At 37.9% G+C, this 19,061-nt stretch overlaps 1 pseudogene; it reads right to left on the reverse strand.

Annotated features, from left to right (window-relative positions):
• Positions 1–14,435: 14,435 nt before the first annotated feature.
• LOC128112218 (low molecular weight phosphotyrosine protein phosphatase-like) lies at positions 14,436–15,771 on the reverse strand (annotated as a pseudogene).
• Between the last annotated feature and the right edge of the window lie 3,290 nt (positions 15,772–19,061).

Here is a 19,061-nt window from a genome sequence, read left to right on the forward strand (position 1 = left end):
AAATTATATATATTGAAATTGATATTGTTAGAAAATGTTATATATATTTTTCTAATTGTACCGTTCATCTAACAATGTAATGCAATTTTCTGATCCTTGAATGTTATTACCAAATATTAGGATATAAAGAAATGAAAGTTAGTATTTAGATATTATAATAGAACTTGTAGTTATATTAGGTATGTTTTCAAGATTGAGTAGATATATTTTAGATAGACAGGTTATCTTCAAACCCTTCAGAGATCTGCAGAATATGGCATTTAAAATGTTTTAATTACTTAGAAAATTTTTCTTTTTTGTTATGACTATGAGACATGTCGGCTCCTGGCAGTACCAATCTACTTCAGAGAAAATATGGGCATTGAAGAAACTGCATATGGAGTTAACTTTCATTGTGGCAAAAGTTAGCCACTGGACAACAAAGTATCCTCGAATCAACAGGACAAAATGGACAGACAGGACATAAAACAAAGGATTACTGATTCTTGCCAAAACAAGTGTGGTTATGGCTTTATCAAAAGGCATCTTCAGAGGCCAGGACAATATGGCACCATCCCTGAAGTGGCCTTCGCAATTCGAAAAAGGTACAGTGCCCTTTTCTTCGAAGGCAGCTGAACAGGCAGTGGGCCGATGGCCTCTGATGTGCAATGGAACAGCAGCTGAAACAGTTATTCTTGAAGAGTAACTAAGCTCACGCCTCTCAATAGTAGACTGGCATTTGATGGAGGGATATGGAGAAGAATGGGATGCTGAGATGAAGCCATATATACACAGCCAAGAAGAATGGACAGCTGAATTAAAAAACCATCAACAATTTCCAGAATTTAAAATCCTGAATCATGACATGACACTAGTGGAATTCAGGTGTTTCTGGTACATGGACTACTCTCACTCAATGTGAGGCTGAACTGTTGACCTTGTGTACATCCTACTTCACAAATGAGTCTGTCAGATATGCTAAGCCTATAGGCTGAAGATGATGCCCCAGCACTTCGGAGAAACCTCAGGTGACTGTCCAGACAGCTGTCTGTTTCTGTCAACTCACAAATTTTTTGGAAGTTGCTTATGTGCACTTCCTGTTTTTATTTTTGTTAGCTAATATTATTTCCTTCTTGGGTCTCTGAGGGAGTTGAAGATTAGTTAGTTATAGTTGAAGATTAGTTAGTTATAGTTGAAGGTTAGTTAGTTATAGTTGAAGATTAATTAGGATACATTTTGGACTTACCAAAATAGGATAGATAATGAAATTATTTTGTAGCATGAATCTTAGAGAGTCTTATTAATAAAATCAAACCCAAAGCCAGTTATTGGGGTAAATGCTGGAAGGTCAGAGAGACAGAACAAGCCACAGTTATCTCACCTTGCCAATTCCTCAGCTGGTCCTGTTTCCTCAGACTGGAAGCTTCTGTGTCCTCATCCCAATGGCTCTCAGCTGAACTGCTGCTAGAAGCCTGAATGCTTAACCAGCCAAATGCTTAACCAGCCAAATTCTTAACCAGCCTAATGATTCTAGTTTTTGGTCCTCAACGCCTTATAAACCTTTCTGTTTTCTACCACCACTCCCTGGGATTAAAGGCTGCTTTCTGGGATTAAAGGCGTGAGTCACCATGCCTGCTGTTTCCAATGCAGCCTTGAACTCACAGAGATCCAGAGGGATTTCTGTCTCTGGAATGCTAGGATTAAAGGCGTGTGCTACCACTGCCTAACCTCTATGTTTAATATTGTGGCTGTTCTGTTCTCTGGCCCCAGATAAGTTTATTAAGGCACACAATATTTTGGGGAACACAATACCACCACATTATTTTCTCTGAATTTGTCAAATACAAATGGACTAGACATTGTTTAGGTATTTATTACTTGTATATATTGTATATAGTTATTGTCCTTTTGTATATAGTTTTTCTTATATTAGTTATAAGCTTTTTCTTTTTTTTCCTTTTTATTAAAATAGAAAAGGGGAAATATGGTGATATTTTATTTGTATTAAAATGTTATTTGTATGTTAATAAATAAAGTTGCCCGGGGGTCAGAGCTATTAGCAAGCCATAGGAAAGCAGGGCAGTGGTAGCGTACGCTTGTAATTCCAGCACTTGGTAGGCAGAGCTGGGTAAGTCTCTGTGTGTTCAGGGATACAGCCATTATTGGATACACATGCCTTTAATCTTAATACCAATCATGGAAAACCTGGAGGCCTATACAGACAGGCAGTGAGGAGGCGGTCATGTGGTTGGGTTTACAACCAATGAGAAGGCAAGACAGGAACTCTATATAAAGACTTTAACACAGGGGTAGCTCTGTTTCGGAGAGGTAGGACCACCGCAGGAGGAAGGGTAAGGTTTTAGCTCTTAGCTCTGACCTCTTGGCTTTCTTCTTTGCATTGGTTCTGTGTTTCTTATTTAATAAGAAGGTTGGATACATCTACAATGGCCTCTCATAGTTATTGATTTAAAAGACTGTTTCTTTTCAATACCCTTACAAGAAAAAGACAGAGAAAGATTTGCTTTCACAGTGCCTACTTATAATAATTCTCAACCAGTTAAGAGATATCAATAAGGGTCCTCCCACAGGGAATGTTGAATAGCCCAACTCTGTGCCAATATTTTGTACAACAGCCATTGGAAGTGATACGTAAAAAATTTCCTAAATCTATAATTTATCATTATATGGATGATATTTTACTAGCTGACTCAAATGCAGATACTTTAGAAAAAATGTTTGAAGAAGTAAAGAAAATTTTGCCTTGCTGGGGATTACAAATTGCTCCTGAAAAGATACAAAAGGAGATTCTATTAATTATTTAGGATATAAAATAGAGCTACAAAAAATTAGACCCCAAAAGGTGCAAATTAGTAGAGATTGACTACAGACTCTTAATGACTTTCAAAGATTATTTGGAGACATTTCTCATCTAAGAACTATAGTTGGGGTAAAAAAATGATGAACTGAATAATTTGTTTAAAACCTTAGAAGGTGACAAGGACTTAAATAGTCCAAGAGAATTATCACCTGAAGCTGAGAAAGAATTGGCCTTGGTAACAAAGAAAGTACATGAAGGGCACGTAGATCATATTGATCCAAAGCTAGATTGCATTTTGGTTATTTTACCTTCTAGGCATTCTCCAACAGAAATATTAATGCAGAGGGAAGATATTATATTGCAATGGATATTTTTACCAAATAAACCAAATAAAAAATTAAAAACTTATGTGGAAAATATCTCTGACATGATTTGGAAAGGAAAATTGAGACTTTGTCAATTAGCAGGAATAGACCCAGCAGAAATTGTCATACCTTTAACTAAGGAGGACATTGAAAAATTATGGATATCAAAGTGAACCTTGGCAAAAAGCTTGCATTAACTTTTTGGGAGAAATTAACAGCAAATATCCCAAAAGCGATAGAATTGATCTTATAAAGAGAGCTGATTGGGTCTTGCCTCGAATTGTATGGGAAAAACCCATATCTGGAGTTCATACATTTTATACAGAAGCCAACAAACAAGGAAAGGCAGGTTAAAAATCTGAAATTTTAAGTAAAGTGGTTCAAAGTCCTTATAATTCAGTTCAAAAATCAGTATTGTACGCTATTCTGTTGGTATTAATGGATTTTTCAGAACCTCTCAACATAGTAACTGACTCTCAGTATGCTGAAAGAGTAGTATTACATATTAAGACTGCAGAATTTATCCACGATGCTTCAGAATTAACTTCACTATTTATTCAATTACAAGATACAATCAGAAAAAGGAGTTATCCTTTATATATAACTCACATCCCATACTGGTCTGCCAGGCCCTCTAGCACAAGGATATGATGATATTGATAAATTATTGATAGGAAATGTGCTGGAGGCCTCAGAATTTCATAAAAAACATCATGTCAATTGTAAAGGTTTAAAAAAGATTTTTCCATAACCTGGCAACCAGCCAAAGAAATAGTAAAGAAATGTCCTACTTGTTCCTTCTACAATCAAATGCCATTACCAGCAGGATGTAACCCAAAGGGTACTCAGAGGAATGAACTCTGGCAGATGGACGTGTTTCACTTTGCAGAATTTGGAAAATTGAAATATGTACACCACACCATTGATACTTATTCAGGATTTCAATGGGCAACTGCTTTGAGTTCTGAAAAACCTGATTCTGTAATCAATCATTTGCTAGAAGTTATGGCCATCATGGGTATACCTGCACAAATTAAAACTGACAATGCTCCATCATATGTCTCTGTTAAAATGAAACAGTTTTTTGCTTATTACAATATAAAGCATATTACAGATATACCACATAATCCTGCAGGTCAAACAGTTATAGAAAGTTCAAACAGAACTCTAAAGGATATGCTAAATAGACAGAAAGGGGTAACAAAAACCCCCAGAAATAGACTGCATAATGCTCTATTAACTTTGAATTTTCTCAGTGAAAATGAGAAAGGAACAACAGCTGCAGAGAGACATTGGATAATAGAAAAAACTACAGAATTAAATCAACCTATATACTTTAAGGATGTGCTGACCTCAGAATGGAAACCAGGATATGTGTTACATTGGGGACGAGGTTTTGCTTTTGTTTCTACAGGAGAAGATAAGCTGTGGGTACCATCAAAATTGATAAAGGTTCGATTTGAACAAGAGAGACCTCTTAATTAGAGGAGGTGATAGTTCATCAACCAGCATGAAAATCCAATTTAAACTAACTTATACCAGTAACACATGCCTTTTCATTTAATCAGATAATAACTTGCCAAAAAGGAACATCCCCAAAATTAGTCTTGGGGAAAGGTTTTTGTTTTTGTTTTTTAGGAGAATGAAGGTTAAGGAATCTGAAGAACACTGGACAAATGAGACAACTGAAGAAAAGGGATAAATCATCTATCCCAGGAAACAGAGTGAAACAGCGTATGGGTATATATTATCTCAAAAATTTTATGTCTTCCTAAATGTTTGTTTCTGCTTTTCCCTAAAGATTTAACACTATTGGTCTTCTAATAGTCCCAGTTCAATTAAAATTTAAAGATGACTTTGGCATTGGAGAATGGCTCTCTCCTTCTTTAAATTCAAGCATGTTGTTAAAAGGAAAATGCAAACTCCCTGTATCATGCCAGAAGAAAAGAGCCATCTTCTGCTATGGGACAGGAGTAAAGCCAAATTAATTAAGGGACTATTCTATTACTAATCTCAACTATTTGAATCTATTCTGATTCTTTAAACTTTTCTTAAAGTATGAATTTTATATCAAAATTTACAAGATCAATATATATAGATATATATACATTTTAAACTTCATTAAGATATGAATGGTCATATAGAGTACTAACTAATTCTAGAAGGAAAAAAGGCTTCAATTAGCTGCATATATATGTCTTTGTGTTCGAGTCTCTTATCAGTTTTCTGCAGGAATTCATGTCCAGGCCTAACATCAACTGAAGTCTCCAGGAAGAAGATGGGGCCCCACAGCAACAACAATTCCACGTGGACAATAATAACATCACTAAGCTGACAAACATCATCTACAGATCAGCTTTGAACTACAAAGTGCTCAGAGCAATTTTGAGAGGGCTAGCTGAGATGATCCAGTCTCAAAGACTACTTGAATAAGGATTTGAGATAAACCCTGAACTTTGGCATTATACACAGACTGGATAATGAAGGATATAGTTACCTTTCCTAGAATTTGACAATTAACCTAAAATTTTTCTTTTCAGGATAAAGATACCTTCGCCCATACCCAGCAGGAAGCAATTTTAAGAATACGATGCCCACATTCTCAAAGAGCAGGTGGTTTTTTGGTCTTTTAATGGGTTTTGGGTCTGGGATAATTTTCATTGTTTAGGGGGGGGTGGTAACAAGTTGTTGTCAAGGGTTAGGAAAAGGGCTAAGCAAAGGAGATTGGATTCAAGGTTCTTGTTTTAAAAAAAAAAAAGAAAGAAGAGAAAGAAAAAATGTAAATACTTTACATTGGGTTGGATTGTTTTATATTGTATACAAATTATATATATTGAAATCAATATTGTTAGAAAATGCTATATGTATACTTTTAATTGTACTTATACCGTTCATTTAACAATGTAATGCAATTTTCTGATCCTTGAATGTTATTATTACCAACTATTAGGATATAAAGAAATGAAAGTTAGTAGTTAGACATATAATAGAACTTGTAGTCATATTAGGTATGTTTTCTAGATTGAGCAGATATATTTTAGATAGAAAGGTCATCTTCAAACCATTCAGAGATCTACAGAATATGGCATTTAAAATGTTTTAATAACTTAGAAAATTTTTTCTTTTTTGTTATGATTATGAGACATGTCGGCTCCTGGCAGTACCAATCTACTTCAGAGAAAATATGGGCATTGAAAAAACTGCAATTGGAGTTAACTTTCATTGTGGCAAAAGTTAGCCACTGGACAACAAAGTATCCTTGAATCAACTGCTGACAAACAGGACAGACAGGACATGAAACAAAGGACTACTGATTCTTGCCAAAACAAGTGTGGTCATGGCTTTATCAAAAGGCATCTTCTGAGGCCAGGACAATATGGCACCATCCCTGAAGTGGCCTTCACAATCCTGAAAAGGTACAGTGCCCTTTTCTTCTAAGTCAGCTGAACAGGCAGTGGGCCGATGGCTTCTGATGTGCAATGGAACAACAGCTGAAACAGTTATTCTTGAAGAGTAATTAAGCTCGTGCCTCTCAATAGTAGAATGGCATTTAATAGAGGGATGTGGAGAAGAACGGGATGCTGAGATGAAGCCACATACACACATAGCCAAGAAGAATGGACAGCTGAATTAAAAAAAATCAACAATTTCCAGAATTTAAAATCCTGAATCATGACATGACCCTAGTGAAATTCAGGTGTTTCTGGTACATGGACTGCTCTCATCCAATGTGAGGTTGAACTGTTGATCTTGTGTACATCCTACTTCACAAATGAGTCTGTCAGATATGCTAAGCCTATAGGCTGAAGATGATGCCCCAACACTGTCGAGAAACCTCAGATGACTGTCCAGGCAGCTGGCTGTTTCTGTCAACTCACAATTTTTTGGAAGTTGTTTGCGTGTACTTCCTGTTTTTATTTTTGTTAGCTAATATTATTTCCTTCTTGGGTCTCTGAGGGAGTTGAAGGTTAGTTAGTTATAGTAGAAAATTAATTAGGATAGAAAGTGAATTAGATACATTTTGGACTTAACAAAATAGGATAGATAACGGAATTATCTTCTCTGAATTTGTCAAATACAAGTGGACTAGACATCGTTTAGGTATTTATTACTTGTATATATGGTATATAGTTATTGTACTTTTTTGTTGTTGTTGTTGTTTTGGTTTTTCGAGACAGGGTTTCTCTGTGTAGCTTTGCGCCTTTCCTGGAACTCACTTGGTAGTCCAGGCTGGCCTCGAACTCACAGAGATCCACCTGGCTCTGCCTCCCGAGTGCTGGGATTAAAGGCGTGCGCCACCACTGCCCGGCTAGTTATTGTACTTTTGTATATAGTTTTTCTTATGTTAGTTATAACCTTTTTCCCTTTTTCTTTTTATTAAAATAGAAAAGGGGAAACATGTGATATTTTATTTTGTACTAAAATGTTATTTGTATGTTAATAAATAAAGTTGCCTGGGGGTCAGAGCTATTAGCAAGCCTTTGGAAAGCCGGGTGGTGGTGACGTACACTTGTAATCCCAGCACTTGGTAGGCAGAGCTGGGTAAGTCTCTGTGTGTTCAGGGATACAGCCATTATTGGATACACATGCCTTTAATCTCAATACCAACCATAGAAGACCTGGAGGTCTACAGACAGGCAGTGACAAGGTGGTCATGTGGTTGGGTTTACAACCAATGAGAAAGCAGAACAGAAAGTATATATAAAGACTTCAACACAGGAAGTAGCTCTGGTTCGGAGAGGTAGGACCACCGCAGGAGGAAGGGTAAGGTTTTAGCTCTTAGCTCTGACCTCTTGGTTTTCTTCTTTGCATTGGTTCTGTGTTTCTTATTTAATAAGACGGTTGGTTACATCTACAAACCATTTAAGATATTTTACACATATTAATCCACTTTAGAATGAAATTCTGTTATATCATTTTAGAGATTAGTCCATTATCACTGTATTAAGTGATTTCCCTAATAACAATCTTGGGGAGATGGAAACTGTCAGAAGGGCTGAGGTGGGTTCCTGTAGTTGCATTTTCTAGAAATTCAACATGTAAGTGTCATGTTTACCTTTGGCTTCCATGCAAACCCACTCTGTAAATTAAAGGGATAAAATGCAAGCAACATGCCCACATCCTGAGGAATGAACTAGAGAATGGCTCAGTTCTTAAAAATCCCATAATCCCCAAGAACAAACCAAAGGCTTAAGCTAGTCAAGCTCAGAAGCTAAGAAATGAATTGAATAAATATTTTAAGGAAACTTTCCCTTGGGCTTGGCATTTTTAAAGGATAAGAAGAGGCACTTGGGGAGCAAATGAGGTTCCTTATTGATTAATAAAGAACACTGCAGCAGTGCTTAGAGGATTCAATCATTTGTAACCTGAATTTTTTTCTACTCAGATTTCTACATTGTCAGTTAGTGCCTGAAATGACTTAGCTAATTTGCATTCTTAGGATGTCAGGTATTAAAGTTACTTTGTACTACAACTTACACAAGTCCTGGTTGGGTTTATGTAGCATGAATCTTAACAGGTCTTATTAACAAAATCAAACCTGAAGCCAGGTATTGGGGTGAGTGCTGGAAGATCAGAGAAGCAGAACAAGCCACAGCTTCCTCATATCGCCAATTCCTCAGCTGATCCTGTTTCCTCAGACTGGAAGCCTCTCGGTCCTCATCCTGAATGAATCTCAGCTGAACTGCTGCTCAAAAGCCTGAAAGCTTAACCAGCCAAATGCTTCTAGTTTCTGGTCCTCACGTCTTATATATCTTTCTGCCTTCTACCAACACTCCCTGGGATTAAAGGCGTGAGTCACTATGCTTGGCTGTATCCTTGAACACATGGATTTCTGCCTCTGGAATGCTAGGATTAAAGGCGTGTGCTACCACTGCCTATCCTCTATGTTTAATATTGTGGCTGCTCTGTCTCTGACCCCAGATAAGTTTATTCGCATGCACAATATTTTGGGGAACACAATACCACCACAGGTTTACTTGTTTATTTTGGTAAATAAAGTAGGGATTCCAAAGAGAAAATATGGTGGGTGCAAGAGTGGTTTTTAAATTGAGAAGAGAAATGCAGAGAATGTAGTTGCTGGCAAGAGAGACATCATAGAATTTAAAGAAAATGAAAGATGCATACGGAAAAGATATCAGTGAGCAGGCCATAGGTCTGCATAGCCAAAGCCCTTGCAGCTGGCTATGGGGAAAAGGGCATCTTCTCTGCTCTAGTCCAAAATAGATTTGATTCTGGCAGCTGTCTATACATGGAAAGGCCTGTAGCCTCTTCGGGTTTGATGTGGGGTAAGAATGAGAGGAGAGGATGGAGTAACATAGAAGAGGTTGTAATCTGACAGGAAATGGCTTGAATGAAGAAGAGATTTAAGAGGAAGAGATATCCAAAGTGAAAACCAATTACAAGGGTATTGCAGGAATCAAACACAGAGACAAAGGCCTGAGTTGGCATGACAGCAGCTCTGTGAGGATACACTGGGAAAAGCAACAGACAGAGAGCCCAAAAGGCCAAATTTATAGATAAGGTGGCAAGCAGCACAGAAGAGGCAAAGTATCCAACAGATACTCTTTTTGTACCACTTTCTGAAGTCTTTTCCCCAAACTGGACTCCATTATGACAAAACTACAAAAGAATAAATGAGAGGTGAGTATGGGAACCCCCTGCTGACTGAATCAAGAGTAAAATGAGTATGCCGTCACTTCAAGCACTTATTTAATTGCTGGAAAGAAAAGTAGCTGGTTGGAGGTGGTGGCACACATCTTTAATCCCAGCACTTGGGAGGCAGAGACAGAAGGATCTCTGTGAGTTTGAGGCCAGACTGGTCTACAGAGTGAGTTCCAGGCCAGCCAAGGCTACACAGAGAAACCCTGTCTTGAAAAATAAAAAAGTAGCTACAGTGAGATGCATTCCAGGTGTGGCTGTAGCAAGCACCACAGGTGGTGATACATTCATACATCTGCTGACCCCATTACAGCATTGCACATATTCAAACCCTCAAATAACATGTCTTCTCACCCTTAGATATTTAATTCTGCTCCACTTTAAGCAGAGTGGTTTCAGTAACAACCTTTGTGTCTATATTTCTATTGCTTGGAATTCTTAGAAGCATAAAACTCATGACTGTGCAAGACCTCAATTTTCAGCAGAAACTCTGAGATTCCTCTATGTACCATTCCCTCGGTGGTGATATCCTTGAACACCTCCTATGATATGAAGCTCATTTCATCTTTGGAATACTGTTTCTCTTTTATCTATTCTTCTTTGATAATTACTTGTCAGGAAGTTTTCTAGGTCTTTACCACCTCATGAAAATTTTCTTCTCTCTTTATTTCTGGGGCAGTTCTTTAACAGTTATCTAGAGCAACCATTATAAGCCAAATTCTGGACTGAGCTCTAGGCAGACACAGATGGACAAGAGAGAGTTGCTGAACTAAATGAGTTACTAGTCTGTGGTGGAAGAGAGATAAAAGGAAATCATGACAATGCAGGAACCAAAGCCTATTTTGGAACATAGCTGAAGATAGTGGGAGGAATGGGAGCAGACCCTAGTCTCCATCTCTTCACTCCTGCCCTAGGTCAGGACCTCTCTATTTCTCATCTATTTGACAGGAGGAGTGAGCTCTGGTCTTTATAGCACAATAAGGTGACTAGCATCAGTAACTGGATGTATATTTAAAAACAGCTAAAAGAGAGGATTTTAAGTATACATGACACAGAGGAAAATAATGTTTGAAATGATGGCTATCCTATTTTCTCTGTTTTGAGCACCACATATTGCATACATCTATTGAATTATCACATTGTACCCTGTAAGTATATATAATTATTGTATGCCAATTAAAATAAAATAAATTCACAGAGACTGTGACAGCATGCACAGGGCCTGCACAGGTCTAAACCAGATAGGGTCTCAACACTGAAAGAGGAGGTGGACACAAGCCTACATCTCTAACCTAAAAGCTATCTTCAACTGACAACTATTCAAAAAGGAAAAATAAATTTTCCCCAGCAGAGTCTCACTGGGTATACAAACCACACTTAAGGGCAGGCACCATTCTCAGCAGTAGATGGCTAATACAAAGGAACTCAATGGTATTTTTGGAGGGATTACTGTTGTTGTTGTTTCATAATGCTTTGTCTGGGCATTTTTTAAACCCTAATGGTCTTTTGCTTATACATTATGGTTTCCTGTTCTGTGTTTTTATGAGATTTCTGTGTGTGCAAGTGCATGTGTCTCTGCATCTGTATGTGTTTTTTGTACCTTTTCTTTGGCTTTTTTCTTTGTTTCTTTTGTCCTATTCTGGTTTGTTGGTTTGTTGATTTTTAACTGCCTGTTTGTTTTCTAATGAAAGAAAAAGAAAGGGTATGGATTTGGGTGGGTGTGGATGTGGGGAGGATCTGGGTGGAGTTAGGGGAGGAAAAACCATGATCAGAATATATTGTAGGGGGAAAAAAATCTACTTTCAATAAAAACAAATTGAAAATAAAATAAAATGGACCTAGCTTTAACAGTACACAAACACAAAAGAAAGAAATAGACTCCTGTCCATTCTCTGGTTAATGTTCACTCCCTAAAAAGGATGTTTTATCCTTGTCTTTATTGCCATCTATTTCACTGGGCTTTTGAGGATGTTCTTTTTCTAAATATCAACCTGCCTTTAGATTCAGGAAAACAATTAGATAAACAGAAAGGCTCACTCTGCCATCAGACCAGGAGCACTGATGCCCCTTGGTGGCTAGATATGATAGTCACCTTAGCCATTCCAGGTGAAAGCATAAAAGAGATGGTGCTCCAGACCTACAAGTTAGCACAAGGTTTCCTTTCTGTCTGATTGATGAGTAAGTTACCATCCTCATACTTCAGGTGAGAGGCTGAGACTCACATCTTTGAATTAGTGTCGGAGCTCTAATCTATACCTTCAGGTTTGTGGCCAAATGCACTTTTAGTACACATTACATATAGCCTGTCCCCTAGAGAAAACCCAGAACATCCTCTACACCCCTGCACTTCACTGTAAGAAAAGGAGATACTATTAGAATATGTTAAAGAATGCCTGGCCGACAGTCAGGACAAATCTCTGCCACCCGCCAGTCCCACAACCACTCAGACCCGACCAAGTAAACACAGAGACTTATATTGCTTACGAACTGTATGGCCATGGCAGGCTTCTTGCTAACTGTTCTTATATCTTGAATTAATCCATTTCTATAAATCTATACCTTGCCATGTGGCTTGTGGCTTACCGGCATCTTCACATGCTGCTTGTCATGGCGGTGGCTGGCAGTGTCTCTCTCTGCCTTCCTCTTCTCTCAATTCTCCTCTCTGTTAGTCCCGCCTATACTTCCTGCCTGGCCACTGGCCAATCAGTGTTTTATTTATTGACCAATCAGAGCAATTTGACATACAGACCATCCCACAGCAGAATGACATAAATAATCAAGGCCCAGCAAAATGAAGAGGAAATGTTCACACTCAAAATCAGAAATTTAAACCCTCTTCCCTTGTAAAACTTGGTGAAAATTGTTGACCACTTACCTGTTGCTATAAAGAAGGTAAGTTTATATCTATTGACAGCATTCTGATTGCCTGCTGTTCCAATATCCGTTCTTGCACAAAGGCTTTTCTGTGGATGTATATGAGAACATCTCTCAAATCAAAGCAATACATGAAATGTTTTGAGCCAAACACAGAAATTCAGGTGAGACTTCCCAAATCGAAGAGAATTTTACCTTCTATCCATTGCTGACAGGAGGGCATTTTTTCAGTCAGTCTGTATAATCAAATCTAGTGATGAGAAAGGGACTCACTCTCCCAAAAGCTAGCCTATTGCCTATTTAGCTGTGTGTGTAGAAACTTCATCCCAGTGCAGCAAAGTTAGATAGTGAGTGAGGGCAGAAGACACCCTCACTGATAGAGTTGCTTGTTCAATAGAAACAGAGCAAATGCTGAGGGAGATTTTTCTACAAAGATTCAAAGGGAATCAAAGGGAGGGGAGAAAGAAAAAGGGTAAAGAAGAAGGGGAACACTTGGTCAAAACACGTTAAATACCTGTGTGAATGTGCTTTTATGACACCCAGTACCATGTACAATTTATATACACCAATAAAAAGGAAAATGAAAGGAAAGTTCAATTTATGTTGACTTTTTTAAATAATTCATTTTGTCATTATTTCACTTAAAAAACTATATCTTTTTTATATATTTTTCCCGACTTAGAGCTGAGCTACAAGTAATATTTCAAACCCATAGCCAATATTCTCTTTTGTGGCCAGTGAAAAGAAAAGTACACATCTATAGGACAATAGCCCTTCCTATGACAATTGGAAAAGGGTCCCAGGTTGTTAGGTTGCTTTAGAAGTCACAGTCCTTAACACATACATTGAATAAATATTAGTACTGAAATTGACATATTTAAAAATAATCATCCATGAACTAATTGAGCAAACTCCTTCAAAGTGTGGGGTCTCACTCTCATGCCCTAGGTCAGGATCCCTCTGTTTCTCAGAAGACCACTCTAATTGGGTTTCCTTGATTCTGGTTTTCAGCATATATGCTATGATGTCTCTGTAAGTAGATTTCATTTCATATGCCTTGCCTGCCTGAGTTAGTTGAGCTCTTCGAACCCATGAATTTGAATCTCTTCTCCACTTTTTTCTCCCCTCTTGCCATTGTATCTATTTTATCTAAATGTATGGTGACCCTTCTCACTCTACCCATTGGGTCTCTCATGCTCATTTTCAAACTTTCCACGTAATTTGTTTCTCCAGGCAGAACTTTGGACTATTATTTGTAAAATGTCTTCTGATTTAATAATTATTTTTTTCAGTTGGGTTTGGCTTTCTGTTTAGCCTAGCCATTCAATTCTCAAGTTTCATTATTAGTGATCTGAATTATAAGCCTTCTCTTCAATTCTTTTTCCAATTTTCTATAACACTTTTGGTGATTTCATGTTCCTTGCAGATATTTTCAAGCTTCTTTTAGAATATAGTAAACAACTGTTATTGCACTCTATAGAGCTGAAGTAACAAACAGTTATGAGCCTCTTGACACGGCTCCTAGGAATTGAACTCAGGTCTTCGGCAAGAGAGGTAAGTGTTCTCAACCACTGATTCATCTCTCCAGCCACACTTCATCGTTTCTTGTCTTACTACCAAAATGTACCCTTCACTGTGGTGTGGAAGCACAGGATGAGAATGCAGCTAGGAGAACTTCCAGGGCAGCACTACTCTCCCTGGGCCATGGTCCCACATCAAACCTGGATTTTTTTTTCTATTTCAGTTGTATTTGTTAACTTCCCAGTTTAACTCACATTCTTTTCTGACATATAGCCATATGAATTTGAGGTCACTTTTCTGAAAATGCACTAAAATTACTTATGCTTGCCTGTTAACTTTTTTAAATGCTGATGAAAGAACACTACAAACATACCACTATTGAGGCAAAATAGGAACAAAGCTCAAAAACAACAGACAAAAGCCAAGTAAGAGTAAAAATGCTAATTTTATCAATCTGTTGCTCCCATCTCCACTGTATAGCCCAAGACGGCCTGCTGGAATTGCAGGCCTACATTATCACAGCCAGCTTCTCCTCTTTCAAATACTTAAATGTCCTCAGTGTCTGAGTTTAAACTCTTCCAATGTTAAATGGAAGGCTGATATGGATGGAGTTATTGTTACAAGAGTCTAGGACAGAGGTATAAGGCCCCATGCACACACTCTAGTTAGACCAGACTACTCAGGCTGGCTGAGCTCAGAGGCTGATCTGGACCTTGTAGGTCATTCTTACTTTATTGGGTTCTATTTTGTTCCATATTTGCTTGTTCCACTATTTTGTGGTTAGGACAAGGTGAGAGGTTCAATTAGTCTAAGAATGCTTAGCCACACCTCAAGTTGTCTTACTCAAATATTTTTATCCTTCTGAACATATTCCTAATTTCCACCTACAGTTATTTTAAAGATATACAGTAGTAAGTCAGCTGAAAAGACAGGTGGGGCATGGGGCTAAGGGCTGCCACCACCCTTGGACATGGCTCTGGTGAGTGAGTTGCTCAATGGTGGTGGGCAGGACCACCTAGTGAGTCTTCTCCAGGAAGGCCTTGCAGCACCTGAGGCATTGCTGGAACACCACTTCAAAGTCAGAATCATTGCCATAATAGGGATCTTCAATAATGAGTTGTTTCTGTGGATCATAGCTCCCAAGTAACTCAATTTTAGCTTTGCAGTTTTTAACTTAATTACTTCTTCTATTCAAATCTCTCAGATTGCATTCATCCATACATAGTATATAATCGAATGTGGCAAAGTCTTCTTTTGTAATCTGTCTTGCCTTATGGGCTGTGCTAATGCCATGATTTCTTAGGCAGCTGACAGCTCTTGGGTCTGGGGGCCGGCCCACGTTCCAGTCAGAAACAGCACTGCTGTCAATGTCCCAATTATCTGAAACATTTTCATCAGTTACCAATTTTCTGAAAACTGCTTCTGCAGTGGGTGACCAGCAAATGTTACCGAGACACATGAACAACACTGACTTGGACCCAACCTCTGCCATCTTTCGGTATGGACGCTGGCGGCCAGAGCCCAACCTGGATTTTTAAAAGGCATTTTATACATTCACTTTATTTTAGTATGTATATATGGTGAGTAAATGATATGATATATGTGTGAAGGCCAGAAGACAGTTTGTGGGGGGTTATAACTCTTATGCAATTTACAACTCTTACCCTGTAAATTACAGGGATCAAATTTAGGTCATCGAGTATGGTGGCAAGTTCCCTTACCAACTGAGCCATCTCTCCAGGCTCAGCCCAAAGGCCAGACCAATTAATTGGCTGCAGAACTTGACTCCTCTATGCTGGAACAATCTCCCAAACAAATCTACTCCCACCTGCTGGCAGTTGTCTGAACTTTCAGTCAGAGCACTGAACAGAGTTTATAGCTATACTACTACTTTGAGACAATATTTCATTAAGTATACATTGCAGTAATATGTATATAATCCTAGCTACATTAGGAGCATTATTTGGTCTTATGATTCAGAAATTTCAAAGAAACATTACCTCTAAGGAAAGCAGAAGTGGATCCTTTGGGGATTTAAGGTCCAGAAATAAATCATTGACATCAACTTTTTGGCAATATCCATAGTCATGGAGACAACTAAGAGCAAAATTTCAGTTCTAAAACTCTCCCTAACAAATGAGGCCAGACCAATTAATTGGCTACAGAAGTTAACTCCTCTGTGCTGGAACTACCTCCCAAACAAATATACTGCCACCTGCTGGCAGTTGTCTGAATTTTCTTTTTACTTATTTATTTTTCTATTATCAGCTTGATACAGTATAAATTCTTATCCTAATAGTGAAATGCTTGATTGAGGCTTCTCCAGTAATTGAGTAAACCCAAAACTTATTATAAGCCACAGTCATTCTAGGGTCCCTCCTGCAATATAGCCTCCCTGGTTCTGTGGGTTGCAGTCTGATTGTTCTTTGCTTTATATTTAGAATCCACTTATGAGTGAGCACATACCATGTTTGTTTTTCTGGGTTTGAGTTACCTCACTCAGGATTATATTTTCTAGTTCCATCCATTTGCCTACAAACCTCATGATGTCATTGTTTTTCTCTGCTGAGTAGTACTCCATTGTGTATATGTACCACATTTTCTTACAACTACAAACTACAACATTCCCAAACTTATGGGACACTATGAAAGCAGTGCTAAGAGGAAATTTCATAGCACTAAACACCCACATAAAGAAGATGGAGAAATCTCACACTAGTGACTTAACAGCACAACTGAAAGCTCTAGAACAAGAAGAAGCAAAGTCACCCAGGAGGAATAGACACCAGGAAATAATAAAATTGAGAGCTGAAATCAATGAAACAGAAACCAAGAGAACAATACAAAAAATCAATGAAACAAAGAGTTGGTTCTTTGAAAAACTCAACAAGACAGACAAACCCCTAGCCAAATTAACCGAAAGGCAGAGAGAGAACATCCAAATTAACAAAATCAGAAATGAAAAGGGAGACATAACAACAGACAATGAGGAAATCCAGAGAATCATCAGGTCATACTTCAAAAACCTGTACTCCACAAAATTGGAAAATCTGGAAGAAATGGACAATTTTCTGGATAAATACCACACACCAAAGTTAAATCAAGACCAGATAAACTATTTAAATAGGCCAATAACCCCTAAAGAAATAGAAACAGTCATCAAAAGTCTCCCAGCCAAAAAAAAGTCCAGGACCAGATGGTTTCAGTGCAGAATTCTACCAGATTTTCAAAGAAGAACTAATTCCAATACTGATCAAATTGTTCCACACAATAGAAACAGAAGGAACATTACCAAACTCTTTTTATGAGGCTACAATTACCCTGATACACAAACCACACAAAGATGCAACAAAGAAAGAGAATTACAGACCAATCTCCCTCATGAACATTGATGCAAAAATACTCAACAAAATATTGGCAAACAGAATCCAAGAACACATCAAAAAAATTATCCACCATGATCAAGTAGGCTTCATCCCAGGGATGCAAGGATGGTTCAACATATAAAAATCCGTCAATGTAATACACCATATAAACAAACTGAAAGAAAAAAAACCACATGATCATTTCATTAGATGCTGAAAAAGCCTTTGACAAAATCCAACACCCCTTCATGATAAAAGTCTTGGAGAGATCAGGAATACAGGGAACATACCTAAACATAATAAAGGCAATTTACAGCAAGCCAACAGCCACCATCAAATTAAATGGAGAGAAACTCAAAGTGATTCCACTAAAATCAGGAATAAGACAAGGCTGTCCACTCTTCCCATACTTATTCAACATAGTACTTGAAGTTCTAGCTAGAGCAATAAGACAACAAAAGGAGATCAAAGGGATACAAATTGGAAAGGAAGAAGTCAAACTTTCACTATTTGCAGATGATATGATAGTATACATAAGTGACCCCAAAAAAACTACCAGGGAACTCCTACAGCTGATAAACTCCTTCAGTAAAGTTGCAGGATACAAGATCAACTCAAAAGAAAAATCAGTAGCCCTCCTATACACAAATGATAAAAGGGCTGAGAAAGAAGTCAGAGAAACATCACCCTTTACAATAGCCACAAATAATATAAAATACCTTGGGATAACACTAACTAACTAAACAAGTGAAGGACCTTTTTGATAAGAACTTTAAATCTCTAAAGAAAGAAATTAAAGAAGATATCAGAAAATGGAAGGATCTCCTATGCTCATGGATAGGTAGGATTAACATAGTAAAAATGGCAATCTTACCAAAAGCAATCTACAGATTCAATGCAATCCCCATCAAAATCCCAACACAATTCTTCACAGACTTGGAAAGAAAAATGCTCAACTTCACATGGAAAAACAAAAGACCCAGGATAGCTAAAAGAATCCTGTATAATAAAGCAACCTCTGGAGGCATCACCATCCCTGACCTCAAGCTCTACTATAGAGCTATAGTAATAAAAACAGCTTGGTACTGGTATAAAAACCGACATATAGACCAATGGAATCGAATTGAAGACCCTGACATTAATCCATGCACATATGAACACTTGATTTTTGTTTTCTGAATTTTCAGTTATCACTGAATACAAGCTGTTCAGCAAGCAGGCAAACCTACATGTAGGGTTTCTATTGAGAGCCGCTGGTAGCAAAAGTCCATGGGAGTATACAGCAGTGACAACTAGAGTTCAGAAGGTCAACCTATCAGAACTAAGGGTTCTGTTAGAGGAAACCATCACACAAGGCGTTATGGAATTACTGCCTTTTGAATGAACTGGCTGTCTCTTGTTGTAAACTTCTTGTGCAATAACAGCTATGATTCTCCCCATCTATTTACCGTGCATCTCCATGTTACGTGTACATGTACT

Source organism: Peromyscus californicus, unplaced genomic scaffold, assembly GCF_007827085.1.
Source record: "Peromyscus californicus insignis strain IS unplaced genomic scaffold, ASM782708v3 Scaffold_10__1_contigs__length_136768540, whole genome shotgun sequence".
Lineage (NCBI taxonomy): Eukaryota > Metazoa > Chordata > Mammalia > Rodentia > Cricetidae > Peromyscus > Peromyscus californicus.